Source organism: Gorilla gorilla, chromosome 2 (genome assembly GCF_029281585.2).
Source record: "Gorilla gorilla gorilla isolate KB3781 chromosome 2, NHGRI_mGorGor1-v2.1_pri, whole genome shotgun sequence".
Lineage (NCBI taxonomy): Eukaryota > Metazoa > Chordata > Mammalia > Primates > Hominidae > Gorilla > Gorilla gorilla.
Genome location: NC_086017.1, coordinates 30,187,110 through 30,210,042, shown reverse-complemented (window position 1 = coordinate 30,210,042; position 22,933 = coordinate 30,187,110). Strand labels below are relative to the sequence as shown.

Here is a 22,933-nt window from a genome sequence, read left to right as displayed (position 1 = left end):
CCCCAGTCACATACCCCCTGCTTGCTCAATCAATCATGACCCTCTCATGGCCATCCCCTTAGAGTTGTGAGCCCTTAAAAGGGACAGGAATTGCTCACTCAGGGAGCTCGGCTCTTGAGACAGGAGTCTTGCTGATGCCCCCGGCCAAATAAACCCCTTCCTTCTTTAACTCGGTGTCTGAGGAGTTTTGTCTACGGCTTGTCCTGCTACAGGAGCCCTTCACTCTTCACTAATTCCCCTCCAGCATCCAGTGCCTTTATCAGCCCCTCTTTGTGAGTTTGCTGAATTAAACTGAAAAGGAAGGATTAGGAAGATGGAAAGCAGAGAAGGGAGGCTGACAAAAAGGGGCAGTTGATGAAGCAAGAAGGGGAAACACTGAAAAGCAGCAAGCAAAAGTTTCTTGGCCTACCTTCCTAGCCTGGGGAGGGAAAGACTAGTTGTAGAATAGAGTGAGAAGTGGAATTGTTTTCTAGATCCTTCTGCTACCTGGAAGGCTTGGGAAGTCAGGAAGGCCTTCATAAAGGAGGTGACAATGCAGTAAAGTCTTCGAGGAAAAAAAAAAGAGATTCCACTAGACGTGAAGGTCATGAGGCACAGAGAGAGGAGCATTCCAAGGCACATTTGAAGAGCCACTCTCTGTCTCCTGATTAATGGAAGAATAAGGCTAAAGAACTCAGCAAGGTCTCTGATAAGAATCTTGTGTGCCATGCAGAAAAGTTTAGGCTTAAGCCGGAACAGCAGGGAGTCCTGAACTCAGAAGCCCTTAGGAGCCATGGAGCTAACATCAACAAAACAGATTTGGGGGGCTCTTTGCCAAATTGCCAGCACTTGCCCTTTCTGCAGGAACAGCCTCTACTCAGCTTTACCCTTCTATTGCCATCCTGGAATGCAGGCACACTGCAGCCAGATTTTTAATTCCTTGAGAAACCAGAAATCTACATGTTCGTGTAAAATAACCCTAGTTTTAAGTACTGACAATCTCTTCACAGACAAAGGAAAACCACAGAAAGTTTTTAAGCAGAGAATAGGATCAAATTTTAATTTAAAAACAAATTATTGGTCATCCATCCGAAAAACTGACCATAAAGACTGCCTACTAGTAGTAGCCAGAATTAGCCTATTGCAGTTGGACTAGTGAGCCTCAGGAAGCCCGATCCAGTGACAAAGTTGGAAAAAAGAGTTTATAATTATAAAAATATTTAGGCAGTAGAAGGGCTAGACTTATAGACTTATAGGGATAGTAAATGAAAGAAAGACAGGTTGAAGACTTTTTCCACCTAAAGTTGCGTAGTGTTAAATGGTAAGCTGAGTTCACTTTAAGACATGTTAATTTTAAAATGCGTATGAAATACCCAAGAGGTGATGAGAAACACCATTAAAAATAAAATCATGAAAATTATGTAGCAACTTCAAAAGGTGATCATGCATTAATGTCAAGTGGGGAAATGACTACAAATATATATCTGTGCCATGATTACAAAAATCTCCAATGCTATACAAATTATATATGCATACAAAGGTGAGATGTAATTTTGAAAAATGAAACTGGTTTCATATGTTGAAATGACAGGGTTTTATGCATTTGTTTTAAATTTTCATTCACTTGTAAAAATTGTTTTGTGGTGAAAGTAATAAAAAGGTGACCAATAGTTTCTGTGAGAGGTAAGAAAAGGTTGCCATAAACTAAAGAATTTAGGGAAGGCTTGCTGGAGGAGGTGAGGCTTGAACAAGGCCCTGAAGGAGTAGAAGGCAACTGTTACACAAAGATGAATGTTTCCCTTGCTTCTACACAAAAAACTGCAACCACTTCACAGAACGTACAATATAATTCTACTATGTATAGTGGCAAAGGGGGAACAAAGCTATTTGCTACCTTGAAACTAATCTGATTTGCATCTAGAAATCTACTCAATTTTCAACAGATAAACCCATGTTTTTGGTTTAAAAAGTGGCTTGATATAATGATATTTTCAGGGATCTAGAAAGAAAGCCTGGATCTAGCACAGATTCAGTCATTAATTAGCTATCAAGTCGCTCTTTCTCTCTGGGCCTCTATTTTTCTTTTGTAAAATGGGGCAGTTGAATTTGTTGGTTTCTTATATTTCTATTCAAATATAAATATTTTTATCTGCTAAGAATATCATATTCAGATTCTCCACATGAATCTCAAGGCTTATGAAATTATTGACACACCCTGTTTGTGTTATTTTATTGTTGATTAAAGGAGTACATTTTTAAAATTGACCATGCCTTTTTAACAAATGAGTTTGTCACTTAGAAGCAGCCAACCTAAAAGAACAAAGGAATGATGTGTTAAAGGCTAAGCTATGGTGCCAGCTCAGAAACAACACACTTGAGATTTAAGACACCGACTTCAAGGATTTTGTGTATGTATATATGTGCTAAACTAATATTTGGCATATAGCACTGCTATGGTCTGAATGTTTGTGTCCCCTCACCCCCTAAAATTCATATGTTGAAATCCTAACCCCTAAAGTGATGGTATTAGGAGGTGGGGCCTTTGAGAAGTGATCAGGACATGAGGGTAGAGTCCTCAAGAATGGGATTAGTGTCCTTATAAAAGAGGTCTGAGAGATTCCCCTTGTCCCTTCTACCATGTTGAGACAGAGAAATAAGGCCCCATCTACAAGGAAGCAGGCCCTCACCAGACACTAAACCTATCAGCACCTTAATCTTGGACTTAGCCGTCAGAACTGCAAGAAATAGATATCTGTTGTTTACAAGCCACCTAGTCTAGGGTACTTCTTTTATAGCAGCCTAGATAGAGTAAGACATTAGACTAAGGTACTATGTCTCCAATAATTGAATACAAAAGCCAAGAACAAAGAGGCAGAAATAGAAACGCCCCCTCTCATTATTACACTCAATAACCCACTTGTAGTATTTGCGCTTTCTGTACCACAACCCTAGGTTTCTGCTGAGTTGCAGGTCCTGATTCTCAGAGAAGGAACACTTTTGCCAGGGACACAGTGGTGGTTCCACTGAACTAGAAGCTGTGTCTACCATATGGCTAATTTAAACTCTGCCTGACTGCAGTAGTGAAAAAAAGGAGTTACTGTACTGGCTAAGATAATCAACCTTGAGAAGTTAGATACCAAATCCTGAGAAGAAAGAAGTATATCTACACAATGTGGGCAGGGAGAAACATGTCTATGAATGCAGGAGATTCACTAAGGCATCTCTTAGTATTTTCAAGACTCATAATAACTGTCACTGGCCAATTACAAGAACCACAACCCAATAACAGCAGGGAAACAGAAGGCTTAGAATCCTCAGAATGAGGCTCTGGATTACCCTCGAAAGCAAGCATATCAGTGGAAGTATTGACAGTGGGTAAGTGAAACCTGTAATGGATGGAGGAGGAAATAAGTGATATCAATTATAGCCTCAAGACCACCTGTAGCAACACCTTAGTTGTTTTTCAGTGATTCTCTTGCCTTCACTCTTCAAGAAAAATGCAATTTGAAGGTAACTCTGCGACTGTTTTGCTGTTGCTGTAACAGAATACCACAGAATGGATAATTTATAAACAACGTAAGTTTATTTGACTCACTGTTCTGGAGGTTGAGAAGTCCAAGACAGAGGGCCCGCACCTAAAGGTCTTTTTGCTGCATCATAACATGGCAGAAGGCATCCCATGGTGAGGAAGTGCATGTACAAGACAGAGAAAAAAGAGAGTAAACTCCTGTGATAACTAAGCCACTCCCCAATAATAGTATTAGCCCATTCACGAGGTTGAAGCACCCATAACCTAATCACCTCTTGAAGGTCCCACCTCTTAATACCACCATAATGACAGTTACATTTCAACCTGAGTTTTGAAGGAATTTCAAACCATGTACCGTTGAACTTGTATCTCCACTTTCCAAGAGAATGTGACATCTCTTGTTCTAACAAAAAAAAGTTGCTCCTATATTTTAGATTAAGAAACATATATAATTGGAGGGCACAAATGGATCCGAATGTTGCAAGGAGTGGACTATATAAGGTAAGGCTTTTTGCCAAATTTTCAGATTGTATTATTTTCAGTTGTCTTTGAGACAGTTGCCACCATGACCATCATATGCAGTGTAGACTCATGAAGTTTTGCTGTCTGAAGGTAACCAGCCACACTCCAGAGTCTCTATCTTCTGCCATTTTCCATCTGACTCAGATTCAGATGAAATACACCAGACAGTATTGGTGTTAACTTCTGAGAAGCTGCTAAAGATGTTTGATGATACAAACACGTAGTGTTGAGGAGTTAACTCCCTGTAGGGCAAACTTCGATCATTAGGAATCAAGAAGTGGGGGAGGGCCAGGTAGATAAATTCTTCTTACTTCCCTCACTCCAATGGAATGTTCTAACTACTGATTTTGCCATACAGCCTGAGTGGTTGACCTGCTGCATGACCTGCTATTTCTTCCAGATTGTTGTGAAGTAACAACCAATATGGTACTTTGTATGGCTTACCATCCTTACCTGCCTCACTTTGCCTTCCTCTCACTCTGGACGTATACCTCTCAAAGCATTAGCACTTAGTCCTTGCCTCAGATTCTATTTTCTAGGAAACCCATGCTAAACAACTACTTTACCTAGACTCTTTTGAAATTAGATAGGAACATGCAATAGGATTCCAACCAATCGAATATAAAGAGAAATTATACATATCACTTCCAAACTTGGCAAATGAAAATTTCTGTGCATTCTCAGCTCTCCTTTTTTCCCCTATGGAATATCTAAAAGGAAAAAAAAACAAGGCCTTCTTGTAATCCTATATGTAGTAGAACTTCTATTAACCTAGGTCTCTGACTGAGTAGATGAGAGCTGTCTGCTGACTTGTTCACATTCCCACTACCATTAGATGAATATGAAATGAGGTTCTATTACCAATATATATGTGAGGTCTATTTATCACAGTAATCATCATACCCTGGTTAATACAACTATATTGTCATTAAAACAAATAACTATAATTAGCAACGATCAGGGCCCTTAAAAAGGTATAGTGCTGCAGCTGGAGATCTGAGAACGGGCAGACTGCCTCCTCAAGTGGGTCCCTGACCCCTGACCCCGAGCAGCCTAACTGGGAGGCACCCCCCGGTAGGGGCAGACTGACACCTCACACGGCCTGGTACTCCTCTGAGACAAAACTTCCAGAGGAACGATCAGACAGCAGCATTCGTGGTTCGCGAAAAACCACTGTTCTGCAGACACCGCTGCTGATACCCAGGCAAACAGGGTCTGGAGTGGACCTCTAGCAAACTCCAACAGACCTGCAGCTGAGGGTCCTGTCTGTTAGAAGGAAAACTAACTAACAGAAAGGACATCCACACCAAAAACCCATCTGTACATCACCATCATCAAAGACCAAAAGTAGATAAATCCACAAAGATGGGGAAAAAATAGCAGAAAAACCGGAAACTCTAAAAAGCAGAGCACCTTTCCTCCTCCAAAGGATTGCAGTTCCTCACCAGCAATAGAACAAAGCTGGACGGAGAATGACTTTGACGAGTTGAGAGAAGAAGGCTTCAGACGATCAAACTACGAGCTACAGGAGGAAATTCAAACCAAAGGCAAAGAGGTTAAAAACTTTGAAAAAAATTTAGACGAATGTATAACTAGAATAACCAATACAGAGAAGTGCTTAAAGGAGCTGATGGAGCTGAAAGCCAAGGCTCGAGAACTACGTGAAGAATGCAAAAGCCTCAGGAGCTGACGAGATCAACTGGAAGAAAGGGTATCAGTGATGGAAGATGAAATGAATGAAATGAAGCGAGAAGGGAAGTTTAGAGAAAAAAGAATAAAAAGAAATGAGCAAAGCCTCCAAGAAATACGGGACTATGTGAAAAGACCAAATCTATGTCTGATTGGTGTACCTGAAAGTGTCGGGGAGAATGGAACCAAGTTGGAAAACACTCTGCAGGATATTATCCAGGAGAACTTCCCCAATCTAGCAAGGCAGGCCAACATTCAGATTCAGGAAATACAGAGAACACCACAAAGATACTCCTCGAGAAGAGCAACTCCAAGACACATAATTGTCAGATTCACCAAAGTTGAAATGAAGCAAAAACTGTTAAGGGCAGTCAGAGACAAAGGTCGGGTTACCCACAAAGGGAAGCCCATCAGACTAACAGCAGATCTCTCGGCAGAAACTCTACAAGCCAGAAGAGAGTGGGGGCCAATATTCAACATTCTTAAAGAAAAGAATTTTCAACCCAGAATTTCATATCCAGCCAAACTAAGCTTCATAAGCGAAGGAGAAATAAAATACTTTACAGACAAGCAAATGCTGAGAGATTTTGTCACCACCAGGCCTGCCCTAAAAGAGCTCCTGAAGGAAGCACTAAACATGGAAAGGAACAACTAGTACCAGCCGCTGCAAAATTATGCCAAAATGTAAAGACCATCGAGACGAGGAAGTAACTGCATCAACTAACGAGCAAAATAACCAGCTAACATCATAATGACAGCATCAAATTCACACATAACAATATTAACTTTAAATGTAAATGGACTAAATACTCCAATTAAAAGACACAGACTGGCAAACTGGATGAAGGGTCAAGACCCATCAGTGTGTTGTATTCAGGAAGCCCATCTCACATGCAGAGTCACACATAGGCTCAAAATAAAAGGATGGAGGAAGATCTACCAAGCAAATGGAAAACAAAAAAAGGCAGGGGTTGCAATCCTAGTCTCTGATAAAACAGACTTTAAACCAACAAAGATCAAAAGAGACAAAGAAGGCCATTACATAATGGTAAAGGGATCAATTCAACAAGAAGAGCTAACTATCCTAAATATATCTGCACCCAATACAGGAGAACCCAGAATCATAAAGCAAGTCCTGAGTGACCTACAAAGAGACTTAGACTCCCACACATTAATAATGGGAGACTTTAACACCCCACTGTCAACATTAGACAGATCAATGAGACATAAAGTCAACAAGGATACCCAGGAATTGAACTCAGCTCTGCACCAAGCAGACCTAATAGACATCTATAGAACTCTCCACCCCAAATCAAAAGAATATACATTTTTTTCAGCACCACACCACACCTATTCCAAAACTGACCGCATAGTTGGAAGTAAAGTTCTCCTCGGCAAATGTAAAAGAACAGAAATTATAACAAACTATCTCTCAGACCACAGTGCAATCAAACTAGAACTCAGGATTAAGAAATTCACTCAAAACTGCCCAACTACATGGAAACTGAACAACCTGCTCCTGAATGACTACTGGGTACATAATGAAATGAAGGCAGAAATAAAGATGTTCTTTGAAACCAACGAGAACAAAGACACAACATACCAGAATCTCTGGGACACATTCAAAGCAGTGTGTAGAGGGAAATTTATAGCACTAAATGCCCACAAGAGAAAGCAGGAAAGATCCAAAATTGACACCCTAACTTCACAATTAAAAGAACTAGAAAAGCAAGAGCAAACACATTCAAAAGCTAGCAGAAGGCAAGAAATAACTAAAATCAGAGCAGAACTGAAGGAAATAGAGACACAAAAAACCCTTCAAAAAATTAATGAATCCAGGAGCTGGTTTTTTGAAAGGATCAACAAAATTGATAGACCGCTAGCAAGACTAATAAAGAAAAAAAGACCCAAGAATCAAGTAGATGCAAAAAAAAATTATGAAGCGGATATCACCACCAATCCCACAGAAATACAAACTACCATCAGAGAATACTACAAACACCTCTACGCAAATAAACTAGAAAATCTAGAAGAAATGGATAAATTCCTTGACACATACACTCTCCCAAAACTAAACCAGGAAGAAGTTGAATCTCTGAATAGACCAATAACAGGATCTGAAATTGAGGCAATAATTAATAGCTTACGAACCAAAAAAAGTCCAGGAACAGACGGATTCGCAGCCAAATTCTACCAGAGGTACAAGGAGGAACTGGTACCATTCCTTCTGAAACTATTCCAATCAATAGAAAAAGAGGGAATCCTCCCTAACTCATTTTATGAGGCCAGCATCATCCTGATACCAAAGCCAGGCAGAGACACAACCAAAAAAGAGAATTTTAGACCAATATCCTTGATGAACATTGATGCAAAAATCCTCAATAAAATACTGGCAAACCGAATCCAGCAGCACATCAAAAAGCTTATCCACCACGATCAAGTGGGCTTCATCCCTGGGATGCAAGGCTGGTTCAATATACGCAAATCAATAAATGTAATCCAGCATATAAACAGAACCAAAGACAAAAACTACATGATTATCTCAATAGATGCAGAAAAGGCCTTTGACAAAATTCAACAACTCTTCATGCTAAAAACTCTCAATAAATTAGGTATTGATGGGACATATCTAAAATAATAAGAGCTATCTATGACAAACCCACAGCCAATATCATACTGAATGGGCAAAAACTGGAAGCGTTCCCTTTGAAAACTGGCACAAGACAGGGATGCCCTCTCTCACCACTCCTATTCAACATAGTGTTGGAAGTTCTGGCCAGGGCAATTAGGCAGGAGAAGGAAATAAACGGTATTCAATTAGGAAAAGAGGAAGTCAAATTGTCCCTGTTTGCAGATGACATGATTGTATATCTAGAAAACCCCATTGTCTCAGCCCAAAATCTCCTTAAGCTGATAAGCAACTTCAGCAAAGTCTCAGGATATAAAATCAATGTAAAAAAATCACAAGCATTCTTATACAGCAATAACAGACAAACAGAGAGCCAAATCATGAGTGAACTCCCATTCACAATTGCTTCAAAGAGAATAAAATACCTAGGAATCCAACTTACAAGGGACGTGAAGGACCTCTTCAAGGAGAACTACAAACCACTGCTCAATGAAATAAAAGAGGATACAAACAAATGGAAGAACATTCCATGCTCATGGGTAGGAAGAATCAATATCGTGAAAATGGCCATACTGCCCAAGGTAATTTATAGATTCAATGCCATCCCCATCAAGCTACCAATGACTTTCTTCACAGAATTGGAAAAAACTACTTTAAAGTTCATCTGGAACCAAAAAAGAGCCTGCATCACCAAGTCAATCTTAAGCCAAAAGAACAAAGCTGGAGGCATCACGCTACCTGACTTCAAACTATACTACAAGGCTACAGTAAACAAAACAGCATGGTACTGGCACCAAAACAGATATTGATCAATGGAACAGAACAGACCCCTCAGAAATAACACCACATACTACAACTATCTGATCTTTGACAAACCTGAGAAAAACAAGACATGGGGAAAGGATTCCCTATTTAATAAATGGTGCTGGGAAAACTGGCTAGCCATATGGAGAAAGCTGAAACTGGATCCCTTCCTTACACCTTATACAAAAATTAATTCAAGATGGATTAAAGACTTAAACATTAGACCTAAAACCATAAAAACCCTAGAAGAAAACCTAGGCATTACCATTCAGAACATAGGCACGGGCAAGGACTTCACGTCTAAAACACCAAAAGCAATGGCAACAAAAGACAAAATTGACAAATGGGATCTAATTAAACTAAAGAGCTTCTGCACAGCAAAAGAAACCACCATCAGAGTGAACAGGCAACCCACAAAATGGGAGAAAATTTTCACAACCTACTCATCTGACAAAGGGCTAATATCCAGAATCTACAATGAACTCAAACAAATTTACAAGAAAAAAAACAAACAACCCCATCAAAAAGTGGGTGAAGGACATGAACAGACACTTCTCAAAAGAAGACATTTATGCAGCCAAAAAACACATGAAAAAATGCTTACCATCACTGGCCATCAGAGAAATGCAAATCAAAACCACAATGAGATATCATCTCACACCAGTTAGAATGGCAATCATTAAAAAGTCAGGAAACAACAGGTGCTGGAGAGGATGTGGAGAAATAGGAACACTTTTACACTGTTGGTAGGACTGTAAACTAGTTCAACCATTGTGGAAGTCAGTGTGGCGATTCCTCAGGGATCTAGAACTAGAAATACCATTTGACCCAGCCATCCCATTACTGGGTATATACCCAAAGGATTATAAATCATGCTGCTATAAAGACACATGTACACGTATGTTTATTGAGGCACTATTCACAATAGCAAAGACTTGGAACCAACCCAAATGTCCAACAATGATAGACTGGATTAAGAAAATGTGGCACATATACACCATGGAATACTATGCAGCCATAAAAAATGATGCGTTCATGTCCTTTGTAGGGACATGGATGAAATTGGAAATCATCATTCTCAGTAAACTATTGCAAGAACAAAAAACCAAACACCGCATATTCTCACTCATAGGTGGGAATTGAACAATGAGAACACATGGACACAGGAAGGGGAACATCACACTCTGGGAACTGTTGTGGGGTGGGGGGAGGGGGGAGGGATAGCATTGGGAGATATACCTAATGCTAGATGACGAGTTAGTGGGTGCAGCACACCAGCATGTCACATGTATACATATGTAACTAACCTGCACATTGTGCACATGTACCCTAAAACTTAAAGTATAATAATAAAAAAAAGGTGTAGTGCTAATTTTGAAAGTCATGTTTTTTTTCTGCTTACTTGAAGCCATATTTTGTTTGTAAATTTGTATACATTAAATGAAACAACAAAATCATTATATGTTTTTCCAAAATCTATAGTTAATAGGTCCTCTTTAAAAAGCCACTTCCACCCCCTTACCCTCCAACCATCACACAGCCCCAGAAAAAATCCAAATGATCTGAAGTGTCAGATGCTCATCAGTATAGACATTTTTGTGCTGGTTTTACTAAGACTATAATCTTAGGAATGCAAAAGAAACTAATCCAGATTCAACCATCGAAACTAACAGACTTCTGCATTTGTATACTACATGTTACTCATGAGTAAGAACAACTATTCTCTAAAAATTAGAAACATCACCTGGGGAGGGATACTTGATTTTTTAAAATTTTATAGTAGATGGTGCTCTCTACTCTTCAGGAGAACTGTATACATAACCATTTCTCTCATTTGCAATCACTGCTCAATGGGCTCAATCTTTTATACAAACAACTCAAAAACCTCCACTAAATTCATTCTCTTTCTCCCTCTTGATATCTACACAATCACTCCCTAAAGATAAGCCTGTTATATAGTGGAAATAGTAAATACCTACCCTTCTCTCCCAGTACTTCATCTATTAGGAAAAGAACAGATGCTGGGTCAGTCATGTGCTAAGAATGAATGACATTAACACATCAGAAAAGTTGCTAGGGAGGAACACAACCCAAATGAAAGATCAGGGAAGGGGTGAGTCAGCAACGCTGGAGGAAGTCAACATCTGTGGCTTCTTGCTGGAGGGAAAGAAACAGTCCATTTTCAGTAAACGGTGCTGGGAAAACTGATATCCATGTGCAGAAGAATGAAACTAGACCCCTATCTCTTGCCATATGCAAAAATAAAATAAAAATGGATGAAGGACCTAAACCTAAAACCTCAAACTATTAAACTACTACAAGATAATATTGGGGAAAGTCTCTAGGCCATTGGTCTGAGCAAAAATTTGTTGAGCAATACCCCACAAGCACAAGCAACCAAAGCAAAAATGTACAAACGGGATCACAGCAAGTTAAATAGCTTCTTCCCAGAAAAGGATACAATCAACAAAGTGAAGAGACAACCCATATAATGGGAGAAAGGGTTTGCAGACTACCCATCTGACAAGAGGGTAATAACCAGAATATGTAAGGAGCTCAAACAACTCTATAGAAAAAAAGTAATAATTTGATCAAAGAATAGGCAAAAGATTTCAATAGACATTTCTCAAAAGAAGACATACAAATGGCAAACAGACATATGAAAAGGTGCTCAATATCAAATCATCATTTGATTTGCATTCGAAATGCAAATCAAAACCACAATAAGATATCATCACACCCTAGTAAAAATGCCTTATCTCCAAAAGACAGGCAATGACAAATTCTGGAAAGGAGGTGAAGGAAAGGGAACCCTCATACACTGTTGGTGGGAAGATAAATTAGTAAAAACATTATGGAGAACAGTTTGGAGGTTCCTCAAAAAAACTAAAAATTGAGCTACCATGTGATCCAGCAATCCCACTGCTGCATATATACCCCAAAGAAGGGAAATCAGTATATTGAAGCGATATCTGCACTCCTATATTTGTTGCAGCACTGTTTACAACAGCTAAGAATTGGAAACAACCTGTGTTAATCAAGATATGAATATATAAAGAAAACGTGGTACATATACACAGTGGAGTACTACTCAGCCAAAAAAAGAATGATATCCTTTCATTTGCAATAACATGGATGGAACTGGAGATCATTATGTTAGTTAAAATAAGCCAGACACAGAAAGACAAACACCACATGTTCTCACTTATTTGTGGGGTCTAAAAACCAAAACAATCGAACTCATGGACATAGAGAGTAGAGGATAGTTACCAGAGGCTGGGAAGGGTAGTTGGAGGCTGGTGGGGTGGTGGAGATAGTTAGTGGGTACAAACAAAATAGAAAGGATGAATAAGACCTACTATCTGATAGCACAATAAGGTGACTATAGTCAATAATAACTTAACTGTACATTTCAAAATTACTTAAAGAGTGTAATTGGACTTTTTGTAACTCAAAGGATAAATGCTTGATGGGGTGAATACCCCATTCTCCATGATGTACTTATTTCACATTGAATGCCTGTATCAAAATATCTCATGTACTCCATAAATACATCCACCTACTATATACCCACAAAAATGTTTAAAAATTGAAATTAGAGGAAAGAAACAGTTCATAGATATTGCTAGGTCTCAGCTTCACTATTGGGACACCTTAAATGGAGGAAAAACTTTACATTTTCTTTGTTTATTCATTCAACATATATTTATTGAGAACCTATTATACAACAGGTGCAGTCACTAGGAACATACAAGATAATTAGGTACCTCTTTGTATGGAGCTTGTGTTCTAGTCTGGAAACTCCATATTACACTTTCTACAAGTCAAAGATGCCAAGGGAGCCCTACATGCTTTTCTTAGAAAAATAAATTGAAAAGAAGTTATTTTTATGATCTTAGACTTCAATTATAAAGCTTCTAAAAGTATCCTTCCATGGTTTAAGATAGAAATCTCAGGACTTCGGTTTCTGAACTAAAAATCAGAACATAACTTCTGACAAGTAGTAGTTCAGCCATTTATCCAAAGACCTTAGGAGAGAGGTTTTTTTTCCTCCTAAGGTCTTTAAATACATTATTTGATTTGCTCCTGTGAGTTAGGTATTGGATCCCCATCTTCAGCTGAAAAATACAGAGCTTCAGAGAGATTAAATAGAGTCCCAGAGAAGCTAAGTAAGGTCACATATCCGTTCTTTCATTTTTGTTTATTTATTGAGTATTCATACTTACACATATTTATTGGGCATCCATATATTTTGGAATGCATTTATTGGGCATCCACTCTCAATCATGGTGTGTGTGTATATTAGCCAAGTTTCTCCAGAGAGACAGAGAGACTTACAGAAATTGGCTCATGAGATTATGGAGGCCAAGAAGTTCCATGATCTGTTGTCTGCAAGCTGGAAAACCAGGAAAGCCAGTGGTGTGATTCAGTCTGGGTCAAAAGGCCCAAGAACCAGGTGCACCAATGTCCAAGGGCAAGAGAGGATGAGTGTCCCAACTAAACAGAAGCAAATTTGCCCTTCCTCTGCCCTTTTGTTCTATTCATGGCCTCAACAGACTGGATAATACCCATCCACATTGGTAAGGGTGATTTTCTTTACACAGACTCCCAATTCAAATGCTGATCTCTTCCAGATACACTCTCACAGACATAGACAGAAATTGTGTTTTACCAGCTATCTGGACGTCCCTTACCCCAATCAAATTGACACCTAAAATTAGCCGTCATGGTGTATACATGCTATTCTGGACAGGAAAGAGAACAATGAACAATACAGACACCTCCCCTCTCCCGATCCCACCAAAAGAAAACACACCTGCCCTCATGGAGATTGCCTCCTGGAAGGAAGAAAAAAATGTACATGAATAAAATACATGCTTATTAGATAGTAAAACATACTAAAGGGAAGAATAAAGCAGGGGAAAAGGAAAGGATATGTTCACATAGGTGCTTCAATTTCAGATAGGTAAGCCAAGGAAGGACTGTCTTAAAAATATGACAGGTAAGCAAACAGCCCAGGAGGTGAGGGAGTGAGCTATGTGGTTATGGGAGATGAGAGGAGCCCTCCAGTGTGAGATTACATAAGTGCAAAGAGTTGGGAGAACACTGACCTGAGTTGGGAGAATGCTGGCCTGGGTGGGGAGGATGCTGGCCTGTTGGAGTTTAGTCATGAGACCCATGGGCTGCAGTGGAATAATCAAGGGGATAAGCAGTAATAAAAAGGGTCAAGGAAGGAAAGAGATGAAAGACCAAGCCAAAACTTCAGCATTTACTCAGTCATTGTAAGAACGTCCGCTTTTACTCAAAGCTGAATCAAAGGAGGGTGCAGGGCATTGGAAAGGTGTGGTGTGACTTATATTTTAAGAGAATCACTTTGCCCGTTTTGTTGGGAATAGACGGTAGGGACCTAAGGGCAGGAGCAGTGAAACTAAACAGATTGCTCTTGCAACAGTCCCGGTGAAAGACAACTGTGGCCTAACCGGAGCTGTAGTAGTGAAGATACTGAGAAATGGCCATCTAGCTTCTGCATGTATTGTGAAGGTGGATCCAACAGGATTTTCTGACAGATCAGAAGTGGGTTGCAAGAATAAGAAAATAATCAGAGATTACCCCCCAATATTTTTGTCCTGAATAACAGGAAGAATAGATTGTCATTTACTGCAATAAGGAAAGATAATGGGACAGAATCCTTAAATTCAGAATCCATAAGGACTGTAAACTATAGGACAAGCCTAGTTCCATGTGAATTGTAATCTAAAAGTATTGTTTTCGTTTTCACTTTTCTAAATAACAGCAAGAAAAAAGCAAGCAGAAAGCAAATAGGGAAATAGACTTTTTTTTTAATTAGTAAGAAAGTCTTTTTATAAACCTGTCATTCTGGATTTGTTTTTCACTGTTTCCCTGGCATATTTTCTCATTTCTACCAAAATCAATGTCTTAGTTTGGGTTCTCATAATTCTCAGCAAGCAGAAGCGTGGGTCACAGAAGTGGAACAGGGGAAGAGCGTCAGCCAATGCAAGGATGCATGGTGGAGCTAGTAACAACTGTGGGCAATGAGACTCAGTCCCAGTGGGTCTCTCTGAGAAGCCATGTAAAATGCATGTCAGAATTGTCCCTGTGACAACTCTGGGACATTTTCCACTGTCTTCCACCTCCGTTAGTTGAAGGCTGTCACCACAAACATGGACTCTGCCATTCTTATGGACAGTCTTTGTGGTGCTAAGCAGCCTTTGTAGGCATCAGAGGAAGCCCTGAGGCCAAAAATCAGAGCAACATCATAGTCAACACTTGAATTGGGACACTGTCAATGTGCATGGAATTGTCTAACTCACCTGACCTTAAATTAGGTGGGAAGGGGGTGATATGCCATGCAAGTCATCGCAAATGACTGCTACACTATGTTATCCGTGCTTCCCTACACCTGCCTTGTGCTTTCACCTCTCTATGCTTTGCTTGCTCTGTTTTTCTTCCCATCGCACTCCCAAACCCCTTATTATCTATGAGTTGTGACCAGCAGTCAAAGTTCTGGTGAAATTTCACTTCCTTTCAAGAACCTAAGACTATTTCCAGTTAGAAGTGCCTTCCACTCTTCTTAATGCCTACAGCATGAACACCCTTAACTTTGGACACTTAACTTCAATGCCTTATGGACAGTTAAATCTTTACATACATGCTTTAGCTTGCCAAGTAGATCTGGCCATCCTGGCCACATGATGGCCAGAATTCTTTGTATCCACTCTGTTGATTTATCCTACCCCATATAAGTGGATTTGACCTTCTCTGGTAGCAAAGAGGGGCAAAGAGAACAATCAAAATGGTCACCAGCATCTTGGGTTGCATCAGAAAGCCACTAGGAGAATGAACTTCCTTTATTCTCCCCAAAACTGACAGGCAGAACAGGCAATTCCACAACTGTAAACACTTGGCATATTTACTCTGCTTGAAAGTCTCTGAAAACTCTAAAAAAAGTTAAGATTTTTTTTTTTAATGAACCCTTTTGGCCAGGTGCAGTGGCTCACATCTATAACCCCAGCAGTTTGGGAGGCTGAGGAGGGAAGATCATTTGAAGCCAGGACTTCAAGACCAGTCTGATCAATATGGTGAGACTTCATCTTTATAAAAAGAAAAAAAAAAATTAGCCAAGCGAGGTAGCATGTGCCTGTAGTCCTAACTACTGAGGAGGCTGAGAAGGGAGGGTCCCTTGAGCCCAAGAGTTTGAAGCTGCTGTGAGCTATGATCGCACCACTGCACCGCAGCCTGGGTGACAGAGCAAGATCCTGGCTCAAAGAAAAAGGTCAGGAGCACCCTTTTTACGTGGCAGGGAGGGGTATGGCTTGAAATAGGCTGATTAGGTTACAAATTGAATACATCTTTCTGCTGATTCAGATATCAGGTATAGGCTAGACAAAGGTAATAGCCAGAAAACTTCATTCCTCATATATTATATTTTGCAAATGGAAGATGAGTCTACAAACACAAGAAAAATGGGTGTAGTGGCAGACTCTTCTCCCAGAAAGGCAATGACTTAGGCGTAACCAATAATAGTACATACGGCCTGATAGAGGGAAGACAGGTGGGAGAAGCAGGGTCCTTGAGCATATTAAGAGCAACCCTAGATGTGGTAATATCTTGGTGGTTATATTATTTTTAATATCCTTATCAGTTAGAGATCCATACTGATATATTGATGTACAGCATAAAATGAGTGTAAAATTTGCTTTTAAAAATGCCAGAAAAAAAGATCACAAAATGTTTATATTTGTTAAAGCTAGGTCATGGGTACATGAGCAAAATCTATTTTGTATATCTGAGAATTTTCATTATAAAATACTTTTTCAAAAGAGCGACACACTAGGTCAGAAACTTGTGTACAGCTGAGGTATCAAGCTGTGAGCCTCTAGCTGTAGCAGCTGCTATAGCACCAATAAATAGAAAATTAATGAACCTTTATTGCTCATCATCACTCAGGCATTGCTGCATGGAGTGGGAAGGTTTCCCCACACTAGGGAACGGGGAGTCCTGGTGTAGTAAAAAATGTGATCGCAGTCTTGGTTGCCTGCACAAACTCTTCCCAGATCCCACCCTGTCTCCCTTTCCCTCTCAGTATAGTTAACAGAATGTCACAGCCACAGAGTCCCTTGCTCTTCACCATATCTGCAGCTTCAAGTACCTTGTTGACCATAACATTTGTTTTCTTGCTGACCAATTCATATTCCTCTAATCCTGCTATTTCAATACATTTAATTCTTACCCAAAAACAAGAGCATGACCTCCTCTAATAGAGGAATTTCCCGTTCATATTACTTAACTGAACAATGTTTTTTGATACTAACATGAATATCTCCCCTATTCAGTAATAACTACCATTCTGCCATTCAGCTTGTTTTCTAAATTTAATTTCTCTCAAAAATGGATTCAGTTCTGCATTGACCCAAACTCTCCTTTCCAACCAATATTTCCTTCACTTTCCAACTCCCATAGCTCAGAACTAAGCAGAGGCTGATATCTAGTAAACAGTCCTTAGTTTTACTCATTGAGCTACTAACTAAATCCAGAGATTTAGGCATGAAACCTTCATTCGTTCATTCATTCATTCATTCATCCAAAAAGCAATTAACAAGCACCTATTATATGCCATGTCCTGGATCTATGAAAATAAATTAGGTGTCAACTTTGAAGAAAGTCATAATCTAACAGGAGATAAGTATATACGCAGCTGCAATTAGGTTATTTTTCAAAATGTAGTTAGAAATATATATTTAATATGTATAATATATAGTAGTTAGACATATATATATTTCTAACTACATTTTGAAAAATAACCTGATTGCAGCTGCTTATATACTTATCTCCTGTTAGATTATGACTAACATATATATGTCTAACTACTGTATATTTATTAAATATATATTTCTAACTACTACATATTAGAAATATATATAGAAATATATTTCTCTGTGTGTGTGTGCATATATATATATATACACACACACAAATACACACATATATACTAGATTAAGTGGCAACATCAATGATATACTCACTTTGACTTCTTGGAGTTAGAAGGTGGAGGTATGTAGAGGAGGCTTCCCAAAAATGAAAAAAAATTTGATTTTAGCCCTACAAGATGGAATAGCAGTTCGTCAGGCATACGTAAAGAATTGGAGATACAGGCCAGGCGCAGTAGCCCATGCCTGTAATCCCAGCAATTTGGGAGGCCGAGGCAGGTGGATCACCTGAGGTCAGGAGTTCGAGACTAGCCTCACCAACATAAAGAAACCCCATCTCTACTAAAAATACAAAATTAGCCGGGCATGGTGGCGCATGCCTGTAATCCCAGCTACTCAGGAGGCTGAGGCAGGAGAATCGCTTGAATGAACCCAGGAGGCAGAGGTTTCAGTGAGCCGAGATCATGCCATTGTACTCCAGCCTGGGCAACAAGAGTGAAACTCTGTTTCAAAAAAAAAAAAAAAAAGATTTGGAGATATAAATTAGTAAAACTGTGTGAAGCTAAAATTAACAATGGGAAATCGTTAAGACATAAGGTAGGAGGGGTAGAATATAAAGGTTCTAATGCTGTGTACTTTGAGACTTACTCCACAGAAAATGGAAAGTCACTAAAAGCTTTTAAGTAGAGCTGCCAAACAACAGTATTTGCATTTTAGAAAAATTACCCTGGAGTAGAGTAGGAGATGACTTTGAAGGCTTGGGGTGAGGCAATGGAGCAGAGCAATGAGGCAGCATCAGCAGTTACAGGATGATCATAGCATTCAAAGGAGAGAAGATGCAGACCTGAATAAGGTGAATTGGACTGATCCATGAATGAATGTACCAGCCTGATTTAAACTTTTATTTTTCCCTAAAAGGGCATTTCTTCTAATAAGTTATCCTGAGCATTTTTAAGGGAAAAATCTAGGAGCAGAGGACAGATTATATGGTTTGGTTGGCTCTGTGTTCCCACCGAAATCTCATCTCAAATTGTAATCCCCATAATCCCCACGTGTCAAGGGAGGGAGCTGGTGGGAGGTGATTGGATCATGGGGGCAGTTTCCTCCATGCTGTTCTCATGATAGTGAGTTCTCACAAGATCTGATGGTTTTATAAGTGTTTGACAGTTCCTCCTTCACACTCACTCTCTCTCTCCACGTGCCATGTAAGACATGCCTGCTTCCCTTTCTGCCATGATTGTAAGTTTCCTGAGGCCTCCCCAACCTTGAAGAATGGTGAGTCAATTAAACCTCTTTTCTTTATAAATTACCCAGTCTCAGGAAGTTATTTATAGTGGTGTCAGAAGGAACTATACAACAGATAACTAAGAAATCTACAAATATGGTATATACACCATGCTATTCTCTATTATTCATTCAAAGTTTCCCTTTTCTCTCCCTCCCCAGGTGTTTTCAGCATGATCAGGTTTCATGTCTGTGCCAACCTCCTATCAGCCATTTCTTGTCTTTTTTCTTTCTAATTTTGAGCTCTGACCTTTACTGTTATTCAAATCTTGGTTTTATACTGCAAAGGCTCTTAATTCTAGAATCATGGCCAAGTGAGCCAAACACATTTACCTAAGTGGACAAGAATGTGACATTGTCATGCAGCCATTGTGATGTACCAAAGTCAAGACTGATTTTGACAAGAATAAAAGCTTTCTGTCCTGCTGCCCCTGCTTTATGGGATTTTTAGGGTTTGGAGAAATATCCATTGTCTCTCCTAAAATTCTTGAATGCCCATGTGAGATTGAATGCTATTTTGATAAATGAGCCATTTAATAGTGACAGTTTATATACCAGAATTAGTTGGCTGTTCTTGAATTGTTCATTTTATTTATCAAGTTCAGGGGAAGTTAGTTTTGGCCAAGCATTTTTTGAATTTTGTTGCAAAATCAAGTTCCAGGTGGTGAGGTCCCAGATAACAGAAGATATGGCAAAAGTCTCAAAAGCATTACAGGTTTAATTAAATTAGTGTTTATTGACCACTAACATAGGTATATTCTATTATAGATAAGCTAGAGTCCATTCTTTGAGAGAAACAAGCCAGGCAATTCTTCAAGGCAGACAGTTACAGAACTGACTTACGTGTTATTCGATGGTATACCAAGCAGGGTTCCTGACGTCATTGTTGCATGGTCGACATCCAATTTGACTGCTACATCCTCCTTTTCATGGAGCCTTGACCACTTCTGCCCTTCTCTCTACATCTTTTTCCTGGCTTCCAAGAACTAAAAGACTGTTCCCAGCTGTCCTAATGATCCTACTTTTCCACCATTCCAACATATCCCTTGATCTGAAATTGCCCTTTCCTTTTCCTTCTTCAATTCCCTCCAAACAAGACCTCTATTTCACCTTCTAAGTTAGGTGTTAGGAGAAAAGCAATCAAAATGCCTGCAGACTAAATCAATTCACACAGAAGTATAGGTGGTAGGAGGCTTAACTTCTATGGCAGCTTTTAGAAGACCTGTTATTCCAAATGGATCTTTGATTGGTGGGATGTGTGAAGGAGGCATTTTTGAGACATAGGGAATCATACTTTTTTCTTATCTGTTTATGCTGGCCAGAGCCCCTACTTTCAATTTATTTTCTGCACAAAAATCCCCTTCTGAACTAAAGCCAATGCATGCTATTTGGTTTACTTATACCTTAGTGCTGTGATTCTCTAGCTTAGGTCACCAGGTCATAATAAAGGACCACAACAGGAACCTGGCTTGGTTTTACATTTCTTATAGTCTGTAGTTGAGTTCCTTCTCTAAAGCCATGTTCACACATCTGAAATTTTCCTAGATAGACTTTTATGGCTTCTGGTAAAGATAAAAGTTATATTGATTTTCTATTGCATTGTTAACTTATCAAATAGCAAAATATTTAATTTGGAAGATAAAAAATAGTTTTAAATTTTTTCTTAAAAATGGTGGTAGAATAGTGACCACACTGCATACCCTCTTATGAGAGTGAATTAACATGGAGACCACAAACAGAGGAGTTAATTACATCTTTGTGGTATTACATCCTAACATCAACTCTGCATATGGATAAACCTGCCCTTAGAAAATCCCTAACATCCCCCATTAAAAAAAAAATGAGCAATTAAGAGCCACAAACACTGTTTCTCACTAATCCTGTTACAGTGAGGTCTGCCTCCCATATCAGTTCAGATTGCTGTTTCTTCAGTTGCCCACCAGATAAAACCATGATTTGCATTCAGGGACTACATTGTAAGAAAAGTACGTTTCTTTTAATAGTAGACACACTTGGCCCTGGAATTCCTTTCAGTTAAATACCTATATAGATAGAGTTCACTGTATATTTGCCCCGCTTTGTTTAAAGAGCTAAAATTCTGTCCTCACAGTGTCTACAAGCTCGAGAATCACAGCACTAAGGTATAAATAAACTGAAGAGACTGTCCCTCATGCATGCTGTGACAGAAATCAGCTTTCGGACTAGGTGTGCTGAGTCCCAAAGCTGTGCTACATCCCTGCTACAAAAACTGAAAAGCAAGCCTAAAATTCACTATAGGTTCCTAGAAAATCAAACCTTAGATATAAGACCAAGTTATACTGTCTTATTCTCTCAGCAAATCCTTAATATGTTTCTTCTCTGTGCCAGGTGTTAGTTAAGCTCAGGTGATACAAAGTTGAATGAGATAGCACCCCAGCCTTCTTTGTCCCAGCTCATAGTTTAATGACATAATCAGGTGGTCACAATACAGTGTAATACAGTGCTGTGACAGAGAGAGAAGCTACAGACTGAGGGCACACAGGGCCAGGGCTCCTGACCCACCTAAGGCAAAGGGTAAGGCAGGGGACATCAGGGAAAACTATTAAAGAAGGAGGCATCCTGAGAGCTGGGATTGTATTTTTTATTTATGGTTTTATTTTTTACCTTTGTATTTTGATGTAATTTCAGGCTAAGAAAAGTTGCAAGAACACTACAAAGAATTCTCATATGCCCTTTAACCAGATGTACTAAATGCTATTATATCAAATATGCTTACATACAGATATGCACATACATGCACAAACACACACACACAAATATACATTTCTTTTTTCAAAAAAAATATGGGGCTGGGCGCGGTGGCTCATGCCTGTAATCCCAGCACTTCGGGAGGCTGAGTCGGGTGGATCACTTGAAGTCCTGACTAGGAGTTCCAGCCAGTCAGGAACTCCTGACTAGGAGTTCCAGCCAGCCTAGTCAAATGGTGAAACCCCGTTTCTACCAAAAATACAAAAATTAGCTGGGAATGGTGGTGCACGCCTGTAATCCCAGCTACTTGGGTGGCTGAGACAGGAGAATCCCTTGAACCCAGGGTGTGGAGGCTACAGTGAGCCAAGATCGTACCACTGCACTCCAGCCTGGGCAACAGAGACTCTGTCTAAAAAAAAAAAAAAAAAAAAAAAAATTGAGAGTAACTTACAGAAATTATGATGCCCCATTTACTCTTGAAGATTCTGGTGTATATTTCCTAAAAGCAAGGACATTCTCTTCCGTAGCCTACAAGTAACAAAATCAGGTAATCAATACTGATACAATACTACGATCTTATCTACAGACCTTATTCAAATTTCACCAATTGTCTCAATGTGTACTCTACAGCAGAAGAAATCCCCAGCTCATATGCTGCATTCAGCTTTCATGTGTCTTTAGTATCCTACAATCTGGAACAGTTTCAGATTCTTTCTTTGTCTTTCATGACCTTGTAATTTTTAAAGTGCAGAGTCTAGTTATTTAGTAGAATGTCCCTGAATTTACGCTGGGCACAGTGGCTCACGCCTGTAACCCCAGCAC

General features: G+C 39.4%; 1 long non-coding RNA gene across 1 annotated transcript; it reads right to left on the bottom strand.

The window, feature by feature from the left end:
- Positions 1-3,578: 3,578 nt before the first annotated feature.
- Positions 3,579-21,768, bottom strand: LOC134757992 (uncharacterized). The gene is made up of 3 exons (XR_010132682.1): positions 21,680-21,768; positions 18,197-18,582; positions 3,579-3,629 (listed from the first exon to the last, which is right to left on the bottom strand). It is a non-coding gene; the product is annotated as an uncharacterized lncRNA (long non-coding RNA).
- Between the last annotated feature and the right edge of the window lie 1,165 nt (positions 21,769-22,933).